Below are 20,633 nucleotides of genomic sequence, written 5' to 3' on the forward strand. Positions count from 1 at the left end.
TATGTGTCCTGCTCCTTAGAGTAGTTGCTTTATGAAGAAAAGGTCATATACTCTCCAGGACCTGGTGTTTCAGGAAGTGTCTCTGGTGTATTCTGTGTGCACTCTGCTTCTGTGTTTTGGGTGCTCTTTCCCTCAGGCAAGTCTTCTGCAGAGATTCTCCTTGCCTGCAGTGTGGAGTATTTGGACTTTGTCCAGAGTGGGGTGAGCATTAACTAGATTTTCTCTAGTCTGTTTGTTAAAAGAGGCCTGATTTTCTTTCCATTAGAGCTTAATCTTTGCAGCACTCTATGGTCAGTAGACATGATATATGTGGGAAGTTTGTGCTGGTCTTATCAGGAAGGGGCCCACTGCTCTGGCACTCAGGCACAGTTGCCTTGGTAAAGAAACACTTGTGCAATGCAGGGGGTGGGGATTGGTGTAAGCAGCTCAGGCTTCCAGTGTTGATGCTGTTCTGCTCTCTGAAGTCAGTCTGTGCTGATGGGCAAGGGAGAAAAATGGGGCCAGTCTTCTCCCTAGTCACTAGAAAGGTGAGTTAATTCCTGACATTGTCTAGGAAGCCTTCACAAAAGAGTGAACAATCTCCCCTCATGTGTCCCAAGTATCCCTTAAATCCCTGCCTTCACCCTTTATATGTCTGAGCCATCTCCTCACCTGGCAGCATGATACACCTGTGTTTTATTTCAGGTGTGCTGGTTGGGTTTCAAAACTTCAAATTTTCAGGACCTGGTTGTAGCAAGGGCCTATGCTGGTCTTCTAGGGGTGGGTCTTACCCTGCTAAGGCTGGTTCCAGTTTGTCTCAAAAGGCCAGTCACACTAACGCACAGCAGGTTGGAGTTTAAAGTGTTGCAAAAAGCCTGAGTCCATGTTAGCTATCTCAGCAGGTGTCTTTACATCTATGCTTAAGGGGCTTGGAGCACAGTTGGTACCCACTGGCTCTTTTTCCCCTCAAAGGCAATACCACCTATCCCAGATTCCAAGAAGGGCAAACTGTCTCTCCTAATGTATCCCAGGGGATCCTCAGATCATGCCATGCTCTTGGGCCTCTTCATTCACAGAAGCAATGCAGCATGTGCTAGGTTCAACACCAGTCATGGCACAGACTTCTGAAACTTCAGTATTTGAAATCGATGGGTTTTAAAATCTCATGATAGGGGTGCCTGGGTGGCTCAGTCAGTTAAACTTTCAACTCTTGATTTCAGCTTACGTCATGATCTCATGATTCATGAGATTGAGCCCAACATCAGGCTCTGTGTGACAGCATGGAGCCTGCTTGGGATTCTCTCTCTTCCTCTCTCTCTGCTCCTCTCCCACTCACACTTATTCTCTCTCCCTCTCTCTCTTTCTCAAAATAAATAAATAAACTGAAAAAAATTAAATAAATAAAATCTCATGATTATCAACCCTTCTCCTTTTCCTGGTCAATAGCTTTGGAGAAGTGTTTTCCCTGTGCTCTGCTCTTTCTGTCTCTCTCTTTCTCTCTCTCTCTCCACATCCCCTTTCTCCATGATCATGGTTCCTTCCCCTCTGCAGCACCCATCATCCTTTTCTCCCCCAAATCACACATCTCAGTACCTCCTACCTTCCATGATGTGGCCCCCATCTCCCTCTAGTTTTGCAATTTGTTCTGTCAGTCCTCAGACTGATTCCTTGGGTGTTCAGAATGATTGATATTTATCTAGCTATGTTCAAGGGATGAGGAAAGCATAGGGTTCTCCTATTACTCACTTATCTTAACCTTCCCTTTAGAGTATAAGATATGTTGCTGTGGTGCTAATAATTTTTATAGCATGTGTCATAATAAATAGAAGACAGTGGGGGTGTTGGTCAGTAGATATAAAGCTAGAAGAAAGTGGAACAACATAAACCACACCAATGGGGGCCTAGATATCCCAAAAGCAAAAGCCAATTAATTATTGGAATGGAGTCTTTGGAAATCTGGGAAAAGTCATGATATTGAATATAAAAGAGGCTCAAATAAAATAAAATCCCAAAATACCCTATTAGAATGGTCAGTAAATAAGCAAAAAAAAAAAAAAAAAAAAGAACAAATGTAGTCATGTCTACATTTCTTTCACCTATTTGTGGAAGTGCTCAGAGAAACTCATCATGTCTTAGTTGAATTTAGTTATACAAACTTTACTGAATTAGGATATTTCTGAAGGTATGAATGCAATATAAGACAGAAAAGAAACAATCTTAAAACTATAATACTAAAGAAGAATAAGGGTGAGATTGTATTCTTAGCCATCTAAAATATCATTACAGTATAGAATTGGAGACATTATAGATATATTGCCAAAAATACCCTAAAATAAATGACATATTTGTTATTTTTATTTTTATTCATTTATAGATCCACCCAGTCCATCTATTCTTCTTTTGTTTCTCTGTGGCATGGCTGTTAAGGAGAATTAGACATAGTCCATTACTTGGAGACACTCATAGAACTGTTGTGAAGATAAAATAAAATAATAGATTCAAATGTGCTTTGAAAAGTTAATGTTAGGCAAATACTAGGCATTTTTTATTGTAAACACCCAGTAGCTGTGATGATTATTTAATAAACTTGGATAGTGTATGCAGATAGTTCATTTAAGTGAATTAGGCCTTGTGACCATCTTTTTTTTTTCTTAATTTTTAAGGTAATTCTGGGAAATATATGTGGAAGGAAAAGGTTTTAGTAAGATTTTTCTGTATAATTACAATAATATAGTTACATAGATCATACAGAACTTTTTGTTTCAAAGCAGTTTTATGTCATTTCATGATTTCATGTTGGGAAAATCAGAGACCATTATGGATGTAAAATATACTTACTAAATTCTAATTGTCACATATGTGAGGGGCAATTATTTATTTTAATAATGGAGATTGTTTTTCTCTCTCAGGAGAGGTACCTCTTTCATATCCCTGTAAAATCTACCCCAGATTCCAGTTTGAGCTGATCCCTATCCTGCCCCTGTGCTTTAGTGCAGACATACCTCTCTACCTACCTTTTTGACTGATGAACAAAAACAGTTTTTAGCAGTTCAACCACTATGTGATAGTATGATATTTAACCCTCATCTGTATGAATCTGTTTCCTCCATCTAAAAAGTGGCAATTTAGTGGATGATAACACCTTGGCAATGTCAACTCCTGAGTGTGCACTGGGGAGCCAAACTTGGAGAGCTGAGCATGTGAGGGAAAAAAGATCATTTAAAAAGTTTCACTAAAAATGAACTACTTAGACCTCATCAAAATAAAAATCTTCTGCACTGCTAAGGAAACAATCAGCAAAACTAAAAGGGAACCGAAAGAATGGGAGAAGATATTTACAAACAACATACCAGATAAAGGGTTAGTATCCAAAATCTATAAAGAAGTAATCAAACTCAACACCCCAAAAAGCAAATAATCCAGCAAAGAAATGGGCAAAAGACATGAATAGACACTTCTCCAAAGAAGACATACAGATGACCATCCCAGACATGAAAAAATGCTCATCTTCACTCATCATCAGGGAAATACAAATCAAAACCACTATGAGATACCACCTTACACCTGTCAGAATGTCTAACATTAACAATTCAGGCAACAACAGATGTTGGTGAGGATGTGAAGAAAGAGGATCTCTTTTGCATTGTTGGTGGGAGTGAAAGCTGGTGCAGCCACTCTGGAAAACAGTATGGAGGATCCTGAAAAAATTAAAAATAGAACTACCCTACAACCTAGAAATTGTACTACTAGGCATTTATCCAAGGGATACAGGTGTGCTGTTTGAAGGGACATCTGCACCCCCATGTTTATAGCAGCACTATAAACAATAGTGAAAGTATGGAAAGAACCCAAATGTCCATTGATGGATAAATGGATAAAGAAGATGTAGTATATATATACAATGAAGTATTACTCAGAAATCAAAAGGAAAGAAATCTTGCCATTTGCAACTACGTGGATGGAACTGGAGGGTATTATGTTAAGTGAAATTAATCAGAGAAAGACAAATATCATATGGCTTCACTCATAAGAGGACTTTAAGAGACAAAACAGATGAACTTAAGGGAAAGGAAACCAAAATAATATAAACACAGGGAGAGGGACAAAGCATAAGACTCTTACATATAGAGAACAAACAGAGGATTACTGGAGGGGTTGTGGGAGGGGGGATGAGCTAAATGGGTAAGGGGCATTAAGGAATCTACTCCTTAAATCATTGTTGCACTATATGCTAATTTGGATGTAAATATAAAAAAATAAAATTAAGAAACAAAAAAAAGTTTCAGCTGAAATGGGCTGTTACTATAAGCACAAATTAGAATTTGTTGTTTCTCTTATCTGTAACATGAAGGAGTAGGATATGGATAATGTATGATGACCAACTAACCAGCATATTTTCATTTACCCCTTATTGTGGTTTAGTTGTCTTTTCTGTGGAGTCAGTGCTATGTAGCCATTTGGTAAAGATACAATTGCTGGTGACAGAAATAAATGGGAATAGGGTGTTTTCAAAAAGATATATTAAATATATTAATAGTAATGGACTCACAACCCAAATTCTTAGTGCATATTCACTTGGATTGAATTGTTTCATTTTTAGGGATGTAACAGTTGAATTTCATTTAGTACAGTGACAAAAAACTATGTCATCTATACTATATGAGTATAAAGTGGACTGGATACAGCTGCAAATAAATATAATTATTTTATAACACTACAATTCTCAGTGATCCTAATTTTATATATGTGATAGCTTCTAATTCTAATTCTAATTCTAATTCTAATTCAGGATCAGCTATATTCCATATTAGTTTGTCTGTTAATCCATGCATTGTACTAGAAAAAGAAGCATTAACTTAGTAAAATAAATTTCACTAGTTTTAGTTCAGTAACTTTGAAAACAAAAGTGTTATAGAGGAAGAGTCTTTGGATAATTTTGTTTCTTACATAATTCCTTAGAACTGTAAAGACTTATTGCAACCCTCTGCTCTTTTCTTTATGCTCTCAGTGAGAGCCCAAATTCATCATTGGTTCATTTTTACATGTACATTCAGAAGGCATCATTTATTGCTGTTGTTTGAAAGTCACTTTACAGACTCTCAGAAGAGAAATCACCTGCCCCTACCTAGACACAATCTCTCATTTGACAGTTTTGAAAGCCACAATTCAGTATAATATATATATATATATTATATATATATATATATATATATATATATATATATAACAGTATATATATGTTTTCTAGCTTAGGAATGACTTATTGCATGAATTACAAATCAGTTACTTTTCTGGATTTTGGTTTGTCATATTCGAAAAATGAGGAAAATACAAGATTCCTATCTCATAAAGAAATAACAGTTTTGAGCTAGTTTTGAACACTCTGAGCAATGTGGACACATCATTTTCTCCTCTCCCATCAGTATTTAATTAAAAGAAGTATGTTGTATATACTCATGTAGCACATCCTAATTCTAAATAATTTGCTTCTTAGTGCCAAATGGAATATCCAAAGTCTATTGTGTGTGTTTTTCCCATTATTATCTTTAAAAAAAAATTTAAAATGTAAAACAATGTAACACATGTGTAAATTACAAATAATAATAATATAAATGCCAGTGAACCCACCTTGCAACTCGAGAACTAAAACATTATCAACAATTTGCATTTTTTTTATGTGCCCATTCCTTTTCCTATACTTCTGCCTCCCTGCCAAAGGTAAGCACTCCTCCAAATTTTGTGTTTAACTTCTTACTGCTTTTTTACATTGCTTATTTGAAATGAAATATTTATGTTTAGAAGCAACTTAGAAAATTATAGAATGCCTGAGCTTGAATGAACCTGTGAGAGCATTCAGCTCCACTCCATCATTTTATGTAAAGGGAAATTGAGACCCATAGGAGGCAGAATGAAGATGTCTGGCTTTTGGGTGGGAATTTGATCATCAGTTGGAAGGTGGGAAATATACTAATTATCTATGAGTTTGCTATCTATTCAGTAATAACTGCAATCATAACAATTGATACTAAAATACTCAACAATAGGTAGAGAACATGGAAGATGGCGGCGTAGGAGGACACTGGGCTAACTACATCCTGCTGATCACTTAGATTCCACCCACATCAGACTAAATAACCCAGAAAACCACCAGAAGACTAGCAGAACCAACTCTCTGGAGCCAAGCGTAGACAAGAGGCTCACAGAAGAGGGTAGGAAGGGCAGAGAGGCGGTGTGCCCTACACGGACTGACAGGAGGGAGCCGGGGCAGTGGAGGAGCAGGCCACCTGGCAAGGCAGAGCCCCCAAGTCTGGCATGAAAAAGCAGAGGGGCCCGACTGCGTGAGTTCTGACAGCCAGCGGGACCTAACATCTGGAATGTTAAAAGTGAAAACCTCTGCCCTTGGAGAGTGGGGAGAGTGAGAGGACACCGGGAAGACAGAGCTCAGGTCAGCAGGGAACAAAGGCTCTTGCAAGTGCCATTTCCTTCTCCCACCTCCTAGCCAAAATCCCAAAGGGAACCAGTTCCCATCACCCAACTTGCTTGCACCACGCAAACACCCAATGCTGTGCTTCTGTGCATCCATCCCTCTGATGGGTCTGCCTCACTTCCAGTGCTGCAGGACCCCTACAGCAGGGGTTCACCAATGGCAAAGCCAGCTAAGCTTGCCCCTCCCACCCCTGTGCACCTTGCAGATCCACCCCAGCTAATAGGCCAGATCCCATCAAAGCAGCACCACAAGCCTGGCAGTATGCAACTAGCACAGAAAGGGGCGACACCACTGTACAGTGAGTCCTGCCCCTGGGGGAAGGGAAGATAAGGAACACAAGAGTCTGACTGTGGCCCCAGCGGTGAGCTGGGGGCAGACATCAGGTCTGACTGTGGCCCTGCCCACCAAAACAAGTGACTCTGGACAACATGGAAAGTGCTGCAGTTTGGAGCCACCCTAGGGACTACCCAAAATGATGAAACAGAAGAACTCTCCTCAAAAGAAACTCCAGGAAGTAGCGACAGCTAACAAATTGATCAAAAACGATTTAAACAATACAACAGAAGAATTTAGAATAATAGTCATAAAATTAATCACTTGGCTTGAAAAAAGCATAGAGGACAGCAGAGAATCTATTCCTACAGAGATCAAGGGACTAAGAAATAGTCACGAGGAGCGAAAAAATGCTATAAATGAGGTGCAAAATAAAATGGAGGCGGCCATAGCATGGATTGAAGAAGCAGAGGAGAGAATAGGTGAATTTGAATATAAAATTATGGAAAAAGAGGAAGCTGAAAAAAAGAGATAAAAAAAATCCAGGAGTATGAGGGGAGAATTAGAGAACTAAGTGATGCAATCAAATGGAACAATATCCATATAATAGGAATTCCAGAAGATGAAGAGACAGAGAAAGGGGCTGAAGGTGTACTTGAACAAATCAGAGATGAGAACTTCCCTGATCTAGGGAAAGAAAAATGCATTGAAATCCAAGAGGCACAGAAAACTCCCTTCATACATAAATTGAACCAATCTTCTGCACGTCATATCATAGTGAAACTGGCAAAATACAAGAATAAAGAAAAAATTCTGAAAGCAGCTAGGAATAAACACGCTCTAACATATAAAGGGAGACCTATAAGACTAGTGGCAGACCTATCTACTGAAACTTGGCAGGCCAGAAAGGAATGGCAGGAAATCTTCAATGTGCTGAACAGAAAAAAATATGCAGCCAAGAATCCTTTATCCAGCAAGTCTGTCATTCAGAATAGAAGGAGAGATAAAGTTCTTCCCAAACAAAAACTGAAGGAATTCATCACCACTAAACCAGCACTACAAGAGATCCTAAAGGGGATTCTGTGAGTGAAATGTTGCAAGGACCACAAAGTACCAGAGACATCACTACAAGCATGAAACATACAGACATCACACTGAGTCTAAACTCATATCTTTCAATAAAAACACTGAATGTAAATGGACTAAATGCTCCAACCAAAAGACATAGGGTATGAGAATGGATAAAAAATCAAGACCCATTTATTTGCTGTCTACAAGAGACTCATTTTAGACCTGAGGACACCTTCAGACTGAAAGTGAGGGGATGGAGAACTATCTATCATGCTATTGGAAGTCAAAGGAAAGCTGGAGTAGCCATACTTATATCAGACAAACTAGACTTTAAATTAAATGAGAGATTGTAACAAAATTGTAGAGATTAAACAAGAGATTAAACAAAATTGTAACAAGAGATGAAGAAGGGCATTATATAATAATTACAGGGTCTATCCATCAGGAAAAGCTAACAATTATAAATGTCTATGTGCCGAACACGGGAGCCCCAAATATATAAAACAATTAATCACAAACATAAGCAACCTTATTGATAAGAACGTGGTAATTCCAGGGGATTTTAACACCTCACTTACACCAATGGATAGATCATCTAGACACATGGTCAATAAAGAAACAAGGGCCCTGAATGACACATTGGATCAGATGGACTTGACAGGTATATTTAGAACTCTGCATCCCAAAGCAAAAGAATATACTTTCTTCTCGAGTGCACATAGAACGTTCTCCAAGATAGATCACATACTGGGTCACAAAACAGCCCTTCATAAGTATACAAGAATTGAAATCATACCATGCATACTTTCAGAACACAATGCTATGAAGCTTGAAATCAACCACAGAAAAAGTCTGGAAAACCTCCAAAAGCATGGAGGTTAAAGAACACCCTACTAAAGAATGAATGGGTCAACCAAGCAATTAGAGAAGAAATTTAAAAAAATATATGGACACAAATGAAAATGAAAATATAGTAATCCAAACGCTTTAGGACACAGCAAGGGCAGTTCTGAGAAGAAAATACATTGCAATCTAGGCCTATCACAAGAAACAAGAACAATCCCAAATACGAAATCTAACAGCACACCTAGAGGAAATAGAAGAAGAACAGCAAAGACACCCCAAACCCAGCAGAAGAACAGAAATAATAAACATCAGAGCAGAAATAAACAATATAGAATCAAAAAACAAAACAAAACAAAACAAAACTGTAGAGTAGAACATTGAAACCAAGCATTGGTTTTTTGAAAACATAAATAAAATTGATAAACCTGTAGCCAGGCTTCTCAAAAAGAAAAGGGAGATGACCCAAATAGATAAAATCATGAATGAAAATGGAATTATTACAACCAATCCCTCAGAGATACAAACAATTATCAAGGAATACTATGAAAAATTATATGCCAGCAAACTGGAAAACCTGGAAGAAATGGACAAATTCCTAAGCACCCACATACTCATCCTCAATGGGGAAAAACTGAGAACTTTCCCCCTGAGATCAGGAACAGGACAGGGATGTCCACTCTCACTACTGTTGTTTAACATAGTGTTGGAAGTTCTAGCATCAGCAATCAGACAACAAAAGGAAATAAAAGGCATCAAAATCGGCATAGATGAAGTTAAACTTTCACTTTTTGCAGATGACATGATATTATACATGGAAAATCTGATAGACTCCACCAAAAGTCTGCTAGAACTGATACATGAATTCAGCAAACTTGCAGGATACAAAATGAATGTACAGAAATCAGTTGCATTCTTATACACTAATAAAGAAGCAACAGAAAGACAAATAAAGAAACTGATCCCATTCACAAATTGCACCAAGAAGCATAAAATACCTAGGAATAAACCTAACCAAAGATGTAAAAATCTGTATGCTGAAAACTATAGGAAGCTTATGAAGGAAATTGAAGAAGATACATAGAAATGGAAAAACATCCCATGCTCAGGGATTGGAAGAATAAATATTGTTAAAATGTCAACACTACCCAAAGCTATCTACACATTCCATGAAATCCCAATCAAAATTACACCAGCATTCTTCCCGAAGCTAGAACAAACAATCCTAAAATTTGTATGGAACCACAATAGACCCCGAATAGCCAAAGTAATATTGAAGAAGAAGACCTAAGTAGGAGGCATCTCAATTCCAGACTTTAGCCTCTACAACAAAGCTGTAATCATCAAGACAGCATGGTATTGGGACAAAAATAGACACAGACCAATGGAATATAATAGAGACTCCAGAATACACCCACAAAAGTATGGCCAACTACTCTTTGACAAAGCAGGAAAGAATATCCAATGGAAAAAAGTCAGTCTCTTTAACAAATGGTACCAGGAGAACTGGACAGCAACATGCAGAAGATTGAAACTAGACCACTTTCTTACACCATTCACAAAAACAAACTCAAAATGGATAAAGAACCTGAATGTGAGACAGGAAACCATCAAAATTCTAGAGGAGAAAGCAGAAAAAAAACCTCTCTGACCTCAGCCGCAGCAATTTCTTACTTGACACATGTCCAAAGGCAAGGGAATTAAAAGCAAAAATGAACTATTGGGACCTCATCAAGATAGAAAGCTTCTGCACTGCAAAGGAAACAATCAACAACACTAAAAGGCAACTGACGGAATGGGAAAAGATATTTGCAAATGGCATATTGGACAAAGGGCTAGTATCCAAAATCTATAAAGAGCTCACCAAACCCCACACCTGAAAAACAAATAATCCAGTGAAGAAATGGGCAGACAACATGAATAGACACAAGACATCCAGATGGCCAATAGGCACATGAAAAGATGATCATTGTCACTCCTCATCAGGGAAATACAACTCAAAACCACACTCAGATACCACCTCTAGCCAGTCAGAGTGGCTAAAATGAACAAAATTTGGCGACTATAGATGCTGGAGAGGATGTGGAGAAATGGGAACCCTCTTGCACTCTTGGTGGGAATGACACCTGGTGCAGCTACTCTGGAAAACAGTGTGGAGGTTCCTCAAAAAATTAAAAATTGATCTACCCTCTGACCCAGCAATAGCACTGCTAGGATTTTATCCAATGAATACAGGAGTGCTGATGCATAGGGGCACTTGTACCCCAATGTTTATAGCATCACTTTCAACAATAGCCAAATTATGGAAAGAGCCTAAGTGTCCATCAACTGATGACTGGAGAAAGAATTTGTGGTTTATATACACAATGGAATACTATGTGGCAATGAGAAAGAATGAAACAGGGCCTTTTGTAGCATTGTGGATGGAACTAGAGAGTGTTCTGCTAAGTGAAATAAGTCATACAGAGAAAGACAGATACCATATGTTTTCACTCTTATGTGGATCCTGAGAAACTTAACAGAAGACCATGGGGGAGGGGAAGGAAAAAAAAAGAGGTTAGAGAGGGAGGGAGCCAAAACATGAGACTCTTAAAAACTGAGAACAAACTGAGGGTTGACGGGGGTGGGAATGAGGGGAGGGTGGGTGATGGGTATTGAGGAGGGCACTTGTTGGGATGAGCACTGTGTGTTGTATGGATACCAAGTTGATAATAAATTTCATATTAAAAATAATAAAAATAAAATACTCAACAATAAAACATAAAACTTCTGCACAGTGAGGGAAATAATCAGCAAAACTAAAAGGCAACTTATGGAATGTGAGAAGATATTTGCAAATGACATACCTGATAAAGGGTTTGTATCCAAAATCTATAAAGAACTTATCAAAGTAAATATCAAAAAAACAAATAATCCAGTTAAAAATGGGTAGAAGATATGAATAGAAATTTTTCCAAAGAAGACATCCAGATGGCTAACAGACACATTAAAAATGCTCAAGATCACTCAGCATCAGGGAAATACAAGTCAAAATCACAACGAGATACCCCCTCACACCTATCAGGATGACTGAAATTAACAACATAGGAAACAGTGGATGTTAACAAGGATACAGAAAAATGGAATCCTCTTACACCATTGGTGGGAATGGAAACTGGCGCAGCCACTCTACAAAGTAGTATGGAGGTTCCTCAAAAAGTTAAAAATAGAACCACCCTACAACCCAGCAATCACACTACTAGTATTATCCCTAAGGATGCAACAATAGTGATTCGAAGGGGCACATGCACCGTGATGTTTTTGGAGCATTATGAACAATAACCAAGTTATGGAAAGACCCCAAATGTCCATTAACTGATGAATGGATAAAGAAGTTGTGGTATATATATACAATGGAATATTAGTCGGCCATCAAAAAAAGAATGAAATCTTGCAATTTTCGATGATGTGGATAGAGCTAGAGTATATTATGCTAAGTGAAACCAGTCAGAGATTATGCTGAGTGAAATCAGTCAGAGAATGCAAATACCATATGATTTCACTAATATATGGAATTTAATAAACAAAACAGATGAACATAAAGGAAGGGGGAAGAAAAAGATAGGGAGGCAAACCATAAGAAACTCTTAACTATAGAGAACAAACTGAGAGTTGATGGAAGGTTATGAGGGTGAGAGTCTAAATGGGTGATGGTTTGTGATGAGCACTGGTTGTTGTATGTAAATGATGAATCACTAAATTCTACTCCTGAAATCAGTACTATACTATATGTTAACTAACTAGAATTTAAATAAAAACTTCAATAAATAAATAAATAAATAAATACCATCTTGGAAGGAGAATTATTTTCTAAGATTATAAAATTAAAGAAAAAAAATAATAAAACTAGGTGCTGTGGTTCTCAAATCAGCATTCTTTGTGATTTAAAAATATAAGAACTGGGGCACCTGGGTGGCTCAGTCGTTTAAGCAACCAACTTCAGCTCAGGTCATGATCTCATGTCTCGTGAGTTCCAGCCACGTGTCAGGTTCTGTGCTGACAGCTCAGATCCTGGAGCCTGCTTCAGGTTCTGTGTCTTTCTGTCCCTCTGCTGTTTGCACTCTGTTTCTCTCTCTCTCAGAAATAAATAAACATTTTAAAAAATTTTAAATGTAAGAATTATTCAATAACATATTTATAGAAAAACTGCCTATAAATCAAAATTGTATATATTGTACCTTAGCTCTGAATTCTATTATATACCTGGAGTATCAGCCCTATTAAAAACTTTAAAATTTGCAGTAAATTCTTTTAAAAGACACATTTCAATGAAATATAATTTCTTTTTCTAAATTTTTTTAATCTTTATTTTTGGAGAGAGATAGAGACAAAGCGCAAGTGGGGGAGGAATGAGATAGAGAGAGACACAGAATCTGAAGCAGTTTCCAAGCTCTGAGCTGTCAGAACAGAGTCTGACACGGGGTTAGAACTCATTAACCATGAGTTCATGATCTGGGCAGAAGTCATACTGTTAAGTGACTGAGCCACCCAGGCGCCGTGAAAAATAATTTCTAATGAAAATATTAAACTTTTCTGATTTTCTTTAGAATTATATTACTGCATACATTAAATAGTATGGTGATAAGATAAAGTGTGTGTGTGTGTGTATGTGTGCGTGTGTGTGTACACACAATTACTGTATTGAACTTATGCAGTAATATAATTCTAAAGAAAACTAAAGCAGATATACATATATACAGGTAATATATGTATATATATATATACATATATATGTATATATATATACACATACATATATACATATACACACATACACACATACACAACACACCATGATGTGTTTCTAGTTATTTATCAACTGAGGCTATTTTAACTGGAGCTTCTTACTCTCCTAATTATGAAATTAAAGAGATTCTGAATTCTTTTGTAAATTGAAGGTTCAATATTTGATTTATCTGTTCTTTAATTTATAGTTTTGTCCACAGTTGAATATCACTAATTTGCGTTAATGGGGAAGTAGTCTGAAATATAGACCAGAACTGACCAAGAGAAATTTCTCTAGTGATGAAAATGATTTTTCATGATGCCCAACATGATAACCACTAGACAGCTGTGAGTAATAAAGCACTTGAAATGTGGTTAGTGTTATTGAGGAATTGAATTCTTAATTTTATTTATTTAAATAATTTAAATAGCAACACGTGGCTAATGGCTACCACACTGCACAACTCATAAAAACTCAAAAGATTAGTTTGGTGGTATTCAAGAGATAAGGATGTAACCATTAAGAGTCACCCTACTAGACATGTTTTCCTGAGTTGACAAGCATTTGTAAATAATATTCTCTTTGTTTAACATAAATAATTTTAGCCTAGTTTGTTATGTGAGTGAAACACATAAAAATTGAAAAAGTGTTTATTTTCTTGATACAGCTCTTTTTATAATGTGGTGAGAAATTCATCAGCCTACACTCTATTAGTATAGTTACATATTCTAAATTTATTAGTGTAGATTTATTGTTTTCTTACATGGACTAAAAACAGAGAGGCACACAGTGATATGATTTTTTATTAAACACAAGAAATAATTAGAATAATTTCAATGGCAAAGTAGAAGAAAAGCTACCTTTCGAAATACTGGACTTCAAAATATTTAGTTCCTATGATAGCATCTTAACTAAATACCTGGCATAACCATTTCTGTGGTTAGGAAAAGTGATCTTAGAATGAAGTTAGTCAGTGCCTAAACATCTTTGTGGTTAACTTTTTATTGAATTGCCACTTTCATTTAGGAAGCATAATAATGAGGGGTGGCTGGGTGGCTCAGTTGGTTAAGCATCCAACTTTGGCTCAGGTCATGATCTTGCGGTTTGTGAGTTTGAGCCCCTCATAGGGCTCTGTGCTGACAGCTCAGAGCCGGGAGCCTGCTTCGAATTCTGTGTCTCCTCCTCTCTCTGCCCCTCCCACGTTCATGCTCTGCCTCTCTCTGTCTCTCAATAATAAATAAACATTATTTTTTAAAGGAAGCATAATAATGACAATGATGACCTTAATATCATTATGTAAACTTCTATCCATGAAAATATTGGCTTTTCCAATCTCTAAAGATCCATTAGAGCTGGTTTGTAAAGCAGTCCATACTTTTTCATTGAAAACTCTCAAAAATAATGCTATTTTCATACTATATTCCTAAAATTAGAAGAGAAGTTTCTTTCATTGACTCTGAAGAGTTCTCTTGGCTTCTAATCATATAAAAAAGAAAACATTGCTATTATGTCCTAAACACTGGACCATAATTAAGGTAAAAGAAATCCTCACTGTACTCATGTTGTAAACAGTAGCCTGACATCAACTGAAAACAAGGAAATGAGTTGTAGGGTAGATTATTCCTAAAGTATAGCAGATGCAGAAGTCCTGTGTGATACGGACATTGAGAACATGTTAAAACAACTTTACCAAAACAACTTACTCAGTTATCAGAAATGAAAAGTTAATTATCAAGGTTTACTATGTGCAAGAGCTTTGTGAAATGTGTATTTGTCATTATGGTTAATTTGCACATACCTCACTGATGAAAAGGCCAGGGGAGCTAGGCCGAGAACACAGCTGTACAGGCAGCTCAACTAATTGCCTCTTCATCCTCAACCTCATTTATCTTTATTTCTTCCCAATTATACCAAATTATCAATAGTCTCTGTTGTATCAGAGTCTTAATCCCCTTTATTCAGGCAGCATTACATAGTGGCAGATGGATTCTTGGAGGGAGTGAGAGTAAATAGCCATGAAATGCCACCTCTGGCAGATGGCACTGCTCACAAGAAATGAGACAAAATATTTGGAATTTGTAACTGAGCATTGGTATGAAGATGCAAGCTGTTAATATTTTTTTAAGATAATCAAGGTGCTACCTGGTAAAAATGTAACCTATATTTTAAAGAAAAAATACAAAGGTTCAAGTGTTCACATCTCAAAAATAATACGTTTTTAGATGGTATATTCCCACTGAGTACTGTAGCCATGAAGTCCTTTCATGCCATGATATCTTATGATAATAAATGGCCTATTTTCATTTGAAACAAAGAACAGATATTCTGAATTCAAAGATATAATATCATTTATTTTTCTCTCCTATCAAATAACAGACTGTGAAATATTATTGTATCTACTGCCATATTGAAAATATGCTTCAAAATTGAAAAAAAACTGAACATAAAAAAGAAAAAAAACATCGTGAGAAAACAGTTTGGAAACGTAAATTCTTTATTTGGTAAAAATAAGTCATTTTTTATATCACTTACAAAATATCAGTAATAGAAATCTAAAAAAAATTCTTTTCATTTGATCAACAAATTTTGTTGATTTGCCAAAATAAGTACATAGCAAGTATGTTTTTATGAATTTAATATTCAGAAGCATATTATCTATACATATTATTACATAGATGCAATGGCTGAAACAAACGATAAATAAATGACAGTAACTTTTAAAATGAAATGTGAAATAATAAAATAGGTCACTTTAGAGTATTTTATTTTCAAGCCAAATATATTTTAACAAGAGCTAGTGGATTTTTCTTTGAGCTTTTCTATAACACAGTGCTGCTTAAGGAGTAGGTATCTCTTTGTCATACACACACTGGATGCTGAATTCAATAGAATTACCACAAATTTTGTCCCATTTGTCAGTGACACAGAAGGGAGAAAGTGGACAAAACTATGAAACTGCTTGCTTCCTTGGTATCCACGGTTCCAATTCTCTATGTCCTTTTATATACTCCCCCCCCCCCAGCCTTTTTAAGTTTTATTTATTTATTTAGAGAGAGAAATAGATCATGAGCAAGGGAAGGGCAGAGAGACATGGAGAGAATCCCAAGCAGGATGTGCGTCATCATCATGGAGCCTGATGCAGGGCTCAATCCCACCAACCATGAGATCATGACCAAACCAAAAATCAAGTCACCTGCTTAAGCAACTGAGCCACCCAGTAGCCCCTTATACACTTCTTCTTAAGCTACCCCTTGGCAACTGTATCTTACACCATTGTCTATCTTCTACACTGACCTATCCAAGTTATATCCTGTAAATATTCCTTCTCATCTCAATTTCTTCAATAGTTTAAAATTTTCATGTTCACTTTATAAAATGTTTCTAGACTGCATGAAGTAAACATGTGTGAATTGAGCTGTTAATTGAGCTTGGAATATAATAATTTCTAGCATTTTCTCCCCAAACTAACTGTTGAGGTTTCTTAATTTGAAACCAAAATTCCAAGGCTACTTTGTATTGTACACTGTTAACTTGGGTCAGTTTAGGAAATTTGTGTGAAAACCTAAGTATAAATTGTCCTGACACTGATCTATCAAAAGTTCATCCCACTTTTATTTAGAGTTTGGATCTGTGCTGTGTTCTGTTCTATAGCCTGGGAAAAAAATATTATTACTGTAGACAGACTAATGCAAAAAATATTATAGACAAATCCAAACTTTTGAGATGCCTATAGTGTTATAATGTCAATAACTCTGGAGCTACTATTATTTTATAAAATTTTGAAAAGTTAGTTTAAACTGTTTAAATGTTTATTTATTTTTTGAGAGAGAAGGAGAGGGAATGAGCAGGGTAGGGTCAGAGAGAGAGGGAGATACAGAATCTGAAGCAGGCTCCAGGTTCTGAGCTGTCAGCACAGAGCTGGACATGAGTCTTGAACGGATGAACTGCGAGATCATGACCTGAGCCAAAGTCGCTCAACAAACTGAGCCACCAAGGCACCCCAAAAAGTTAGTTTTAAAATGTAACATAAATTCTTTGCTTTCATTCTGAGGCATAGGTGATGTTATTTTTTTTTTTTCCAAATATATTCATCATGCCTGATTGTCATCCTTGGAAACAAAAGTTTGTAAATTGGCCAGACATTTTTTGTTACCTTTGATGCATTGCCAGCCCTAATAAGCTGAGTCTGTGTGGTTTGCCAGTGCATATTTAACTCTTCATCCTTACAAGAATGAGTCTGGGCTTAATAGTGCTTATGTGTTGGGATTTAGTAGGCTGTGAACAATAAATAAAGAATCCCATTTAAATATAAATTGAGGTTTTTTTTTTCGGAAGATGGCGGCATAGGAGGATGCTGGACTCACTGCGCGTCCTCACCTCACTTAGGTTCCACATACACCTGCCTAAATAACCCAGAAAACCACCAGAGGATTAGCATAACGGAGTCTCTGGAGCCAAGCACAGACAAGAGGCCCACGGAAGAGGGTAGGAAGGGCAGAGAGGCGGTGCCCACTGCACAGACTGGCAGGAGGGAGCCCGGGCAGAGGGGCAGCCCGCCGGCCAAGCAGAGCCCCCAGTCTGGCTTGAAAAAGCGGAGGGGCCGGATGGAGTGTGTTATGACAGCAAGCGGGACATAGCATCTGGGAGGTCATAAGTTAACAGCTCTGCTCGGAAAGAGGGAAGGCTGGAGGACAAAGGGAGGGAGAGTTGCTAAGCCCCAGGATGACAGAGCTCAGTTTGGCGGGGAACAAAGCTGCTAACCAGCGCCATCTCCCTCGCCCATCCCCCAGCCAAAATCCCAAAAGGAACCGGTTCCTGCCAGGGAACTTGCTTGCTCCGAGCAAACACCCAAAGCTGTGCTTCTGCAGAGCCACCCCTCTGGCAGCGGGTCTGACTCCCTCCTGCTGCCACAGGGCCCCTCCTGAAGTGGATCACCTAAGGAGAAGTGAGCTAAGCCTGCCCCTCCTGCCCCCATGCACCTTGCCTACCCACCCCAGCAGATCCCCAGCACCACAAGCCTGGCAGTGTGCAAGTAGCCCAGATGGGGCACGCCACCCCACAGTGAATCCCGCCCCTAGGAGAGAGGAAAATAAGGCAGACACCAGTCTGACTGTGGCCCAAGCAGTGGGCTGGGGGCAGACATCAGGTCTGACTGTGGCCCCGCCCACCAACTCCAGTTATACACCACAGCACAGGGGAAGTGCCCTGCAGGTCCCCACCACTCCAGGGACTATCCAAAATGACCAAATGGAAGAATTCCACTCAAAAGAATCTCCAGGAAATAACAACAGCTAATGAACTGATCAAAAAGGATTTAAATAATATAACAGAAAGTGAATTTAGATTAATAGTCATAAAATTAATCGCTGGGCTTGAAAACAGTATAGAGAACAGCAGAGAATCTATTGCTACAGAGATCAAGGGACTAAGGAACAGTCAGAAAGAGCTGAAAAACACTTTAAACGAGATGCAAAATAAAATGGAAACGACCATGGCTCGGATTGAAGAGGCAGAGGAGAGAATAGGTGAACTAGAAGATAAAATTATGGAAAAAGAGGAAGCTGAGAAAAAGAGAGATAAAAAAATCCAGGAGTATGAGGGGAAAATTAGAGAACTAAGTGATACACTAAAAAGAAATAATATACGCATAATTGGTATTCCAGAGGAGGAAGAGAGAGGGAAAGGTACTGAAAGTGTACTTGAAGAAATAATAGCTTAGAACTTCCCTGAACTGGGGAAGGAAAAAGGCATTGAAATCCAAGAGGCACAGAGAACTCCCTTCAGCCGTAACTTGAATCTATCTTCTGCACGACATATCATAGTGAAACTGGCAAAATACAAGGATAAAGAGAAAATTCTGAAGGCAGCAGGGATAAACATGCCCTAACATATAAAGGGAGACCTATAAGACTCATGACTGATCTCTCTTTTGAAACTTGGCAGGCCAGAAAGGCATGGCAGGAGATCTTCAATGTGCTGAACAGAAAAAATATGCAGCTGAGAATCCTTTATCCAGCAAGTCTGTCATTTAGAATAGAAGGAAAGATAAAGGTCTTCCCAAACAAACAAAAACTGAAGGAATTTGTCACCACTAAACCAGCCCTACAAGAGATCCTAAGGGGGATCCTGTGAGACAAAGTACCAAAGACATCGCTACAAGCATAAAACATACAGACATCACAATGACCCTAAACCCATATCTTTCTATAATAACACTGAATGCAAATGGATTAAATGCGCCAACCAAAAGACATAGAGTATCAGAATGGATAAAAAAACAAGACCCATCTATTTGCTGTCTACAAGAGACTGATTTTAGACCTGAGGACACCTTCAGATTGAGAGTGAGGGGATGGAGAACTATTTATCATGCTACTGGAAGCCAAAAGAAAGCTGGAGTAGCCATACTTATATCAGACAAACTAGACTTTAAATTAAAGGCTGTAACAAGAGATGAAGAAGGGCATTATATAATAATTACAGGGTCTAACAATCAGGAAGAGCTAACAGTTATAAATGTCTATGCGCTGAATACCGGAGACCCCAAATATATAAAACAATTACTCGTAAATATAAGCAACCTTATTGATAACAATGTGGTAATTGCAGGGGACTTTAACACTCCATTACAGCAATGGATAGATCATCTAGACACACGGTCAATAAAAAAACAAGGGCCCTGAATGATCCATTGAATCAGATGGACTTGATGGATATATTTAGAACTCTGCATCCCAAAGCAACAGAATATACTTTCTTCTCGAGTGCACATGGAACATTCTGCAAGATAGATTACATAATGGGTCACAAAACAGCCCTTCATAAGTATACAAGAATTGAAATTATACCATTCATACTTTCAGACCACAATGCTATGAAGCTGGTAATCAACCACAGGAAAAAGTCTGGAAAACCTCCAAAAGCATGGAGGTTAAAGAACACCCTACTAAAGAATGAATGGGTCAACCAGGCAATTAGAGAAGAAATTAAAAAATATATGGAAACAAACGAAAATGAAAATACAACAATGCAAATGCTTTGGGATGCAGCGAAGGCAGTCCTGAGAGGAAAATACATTGCAATCCAGGCCTATCTCAAGAAACAAGGAAAATCCCAAATACAAAATCTCACAGCACACCTAAAGGAACTAGAAGCAGAACAGCAAAGGCAGCCTAAACCCAGCAGAAGAAGAGAAATAATAAAGATCAGAGCAGA

General features: G+C 37.8%; 1 protein-coding gene and 1 non-coding gene across 2 annotated transcripts in view; both read left to right on the forward strand.

Moving 5' to 3' along the window:
* Positions 1-20,633, forward strand: part of DACH2 (dachshund family transcription factor 2) — a 772,461-nt gene that overhangs the window by 602,422 nt on the left and 149,406 nt on the right. The gene's annotated exons all lie outside the window — the stretch shown is intronic.
* Positions 3,107-3,182, forward strand: LOC125932464 (small nucleolar RNA SNORD55/SNORD39). The gene has a single exon (XR_007460625.1). It is a non-coding gene; the product is annotated as a small nucleolar RNA SNORD55/SNORD39 (small nucleolar RNA).

The sequence above is a fragment of the Panthera uncia genome, chromosome X (genome assembly GCF_023721935.1).
Source record: "Panthera uncia isolate 11264 chromosome X, Puncia_PCG_1.0, whole genome shotgun sequence".
In the NCBI taxonomy this organism is placed as follows: Eukaryota; Metazoa; Chordata; class Mammalia; order Carnivora; family Felidae; genus Panthera; species Panthera uncia.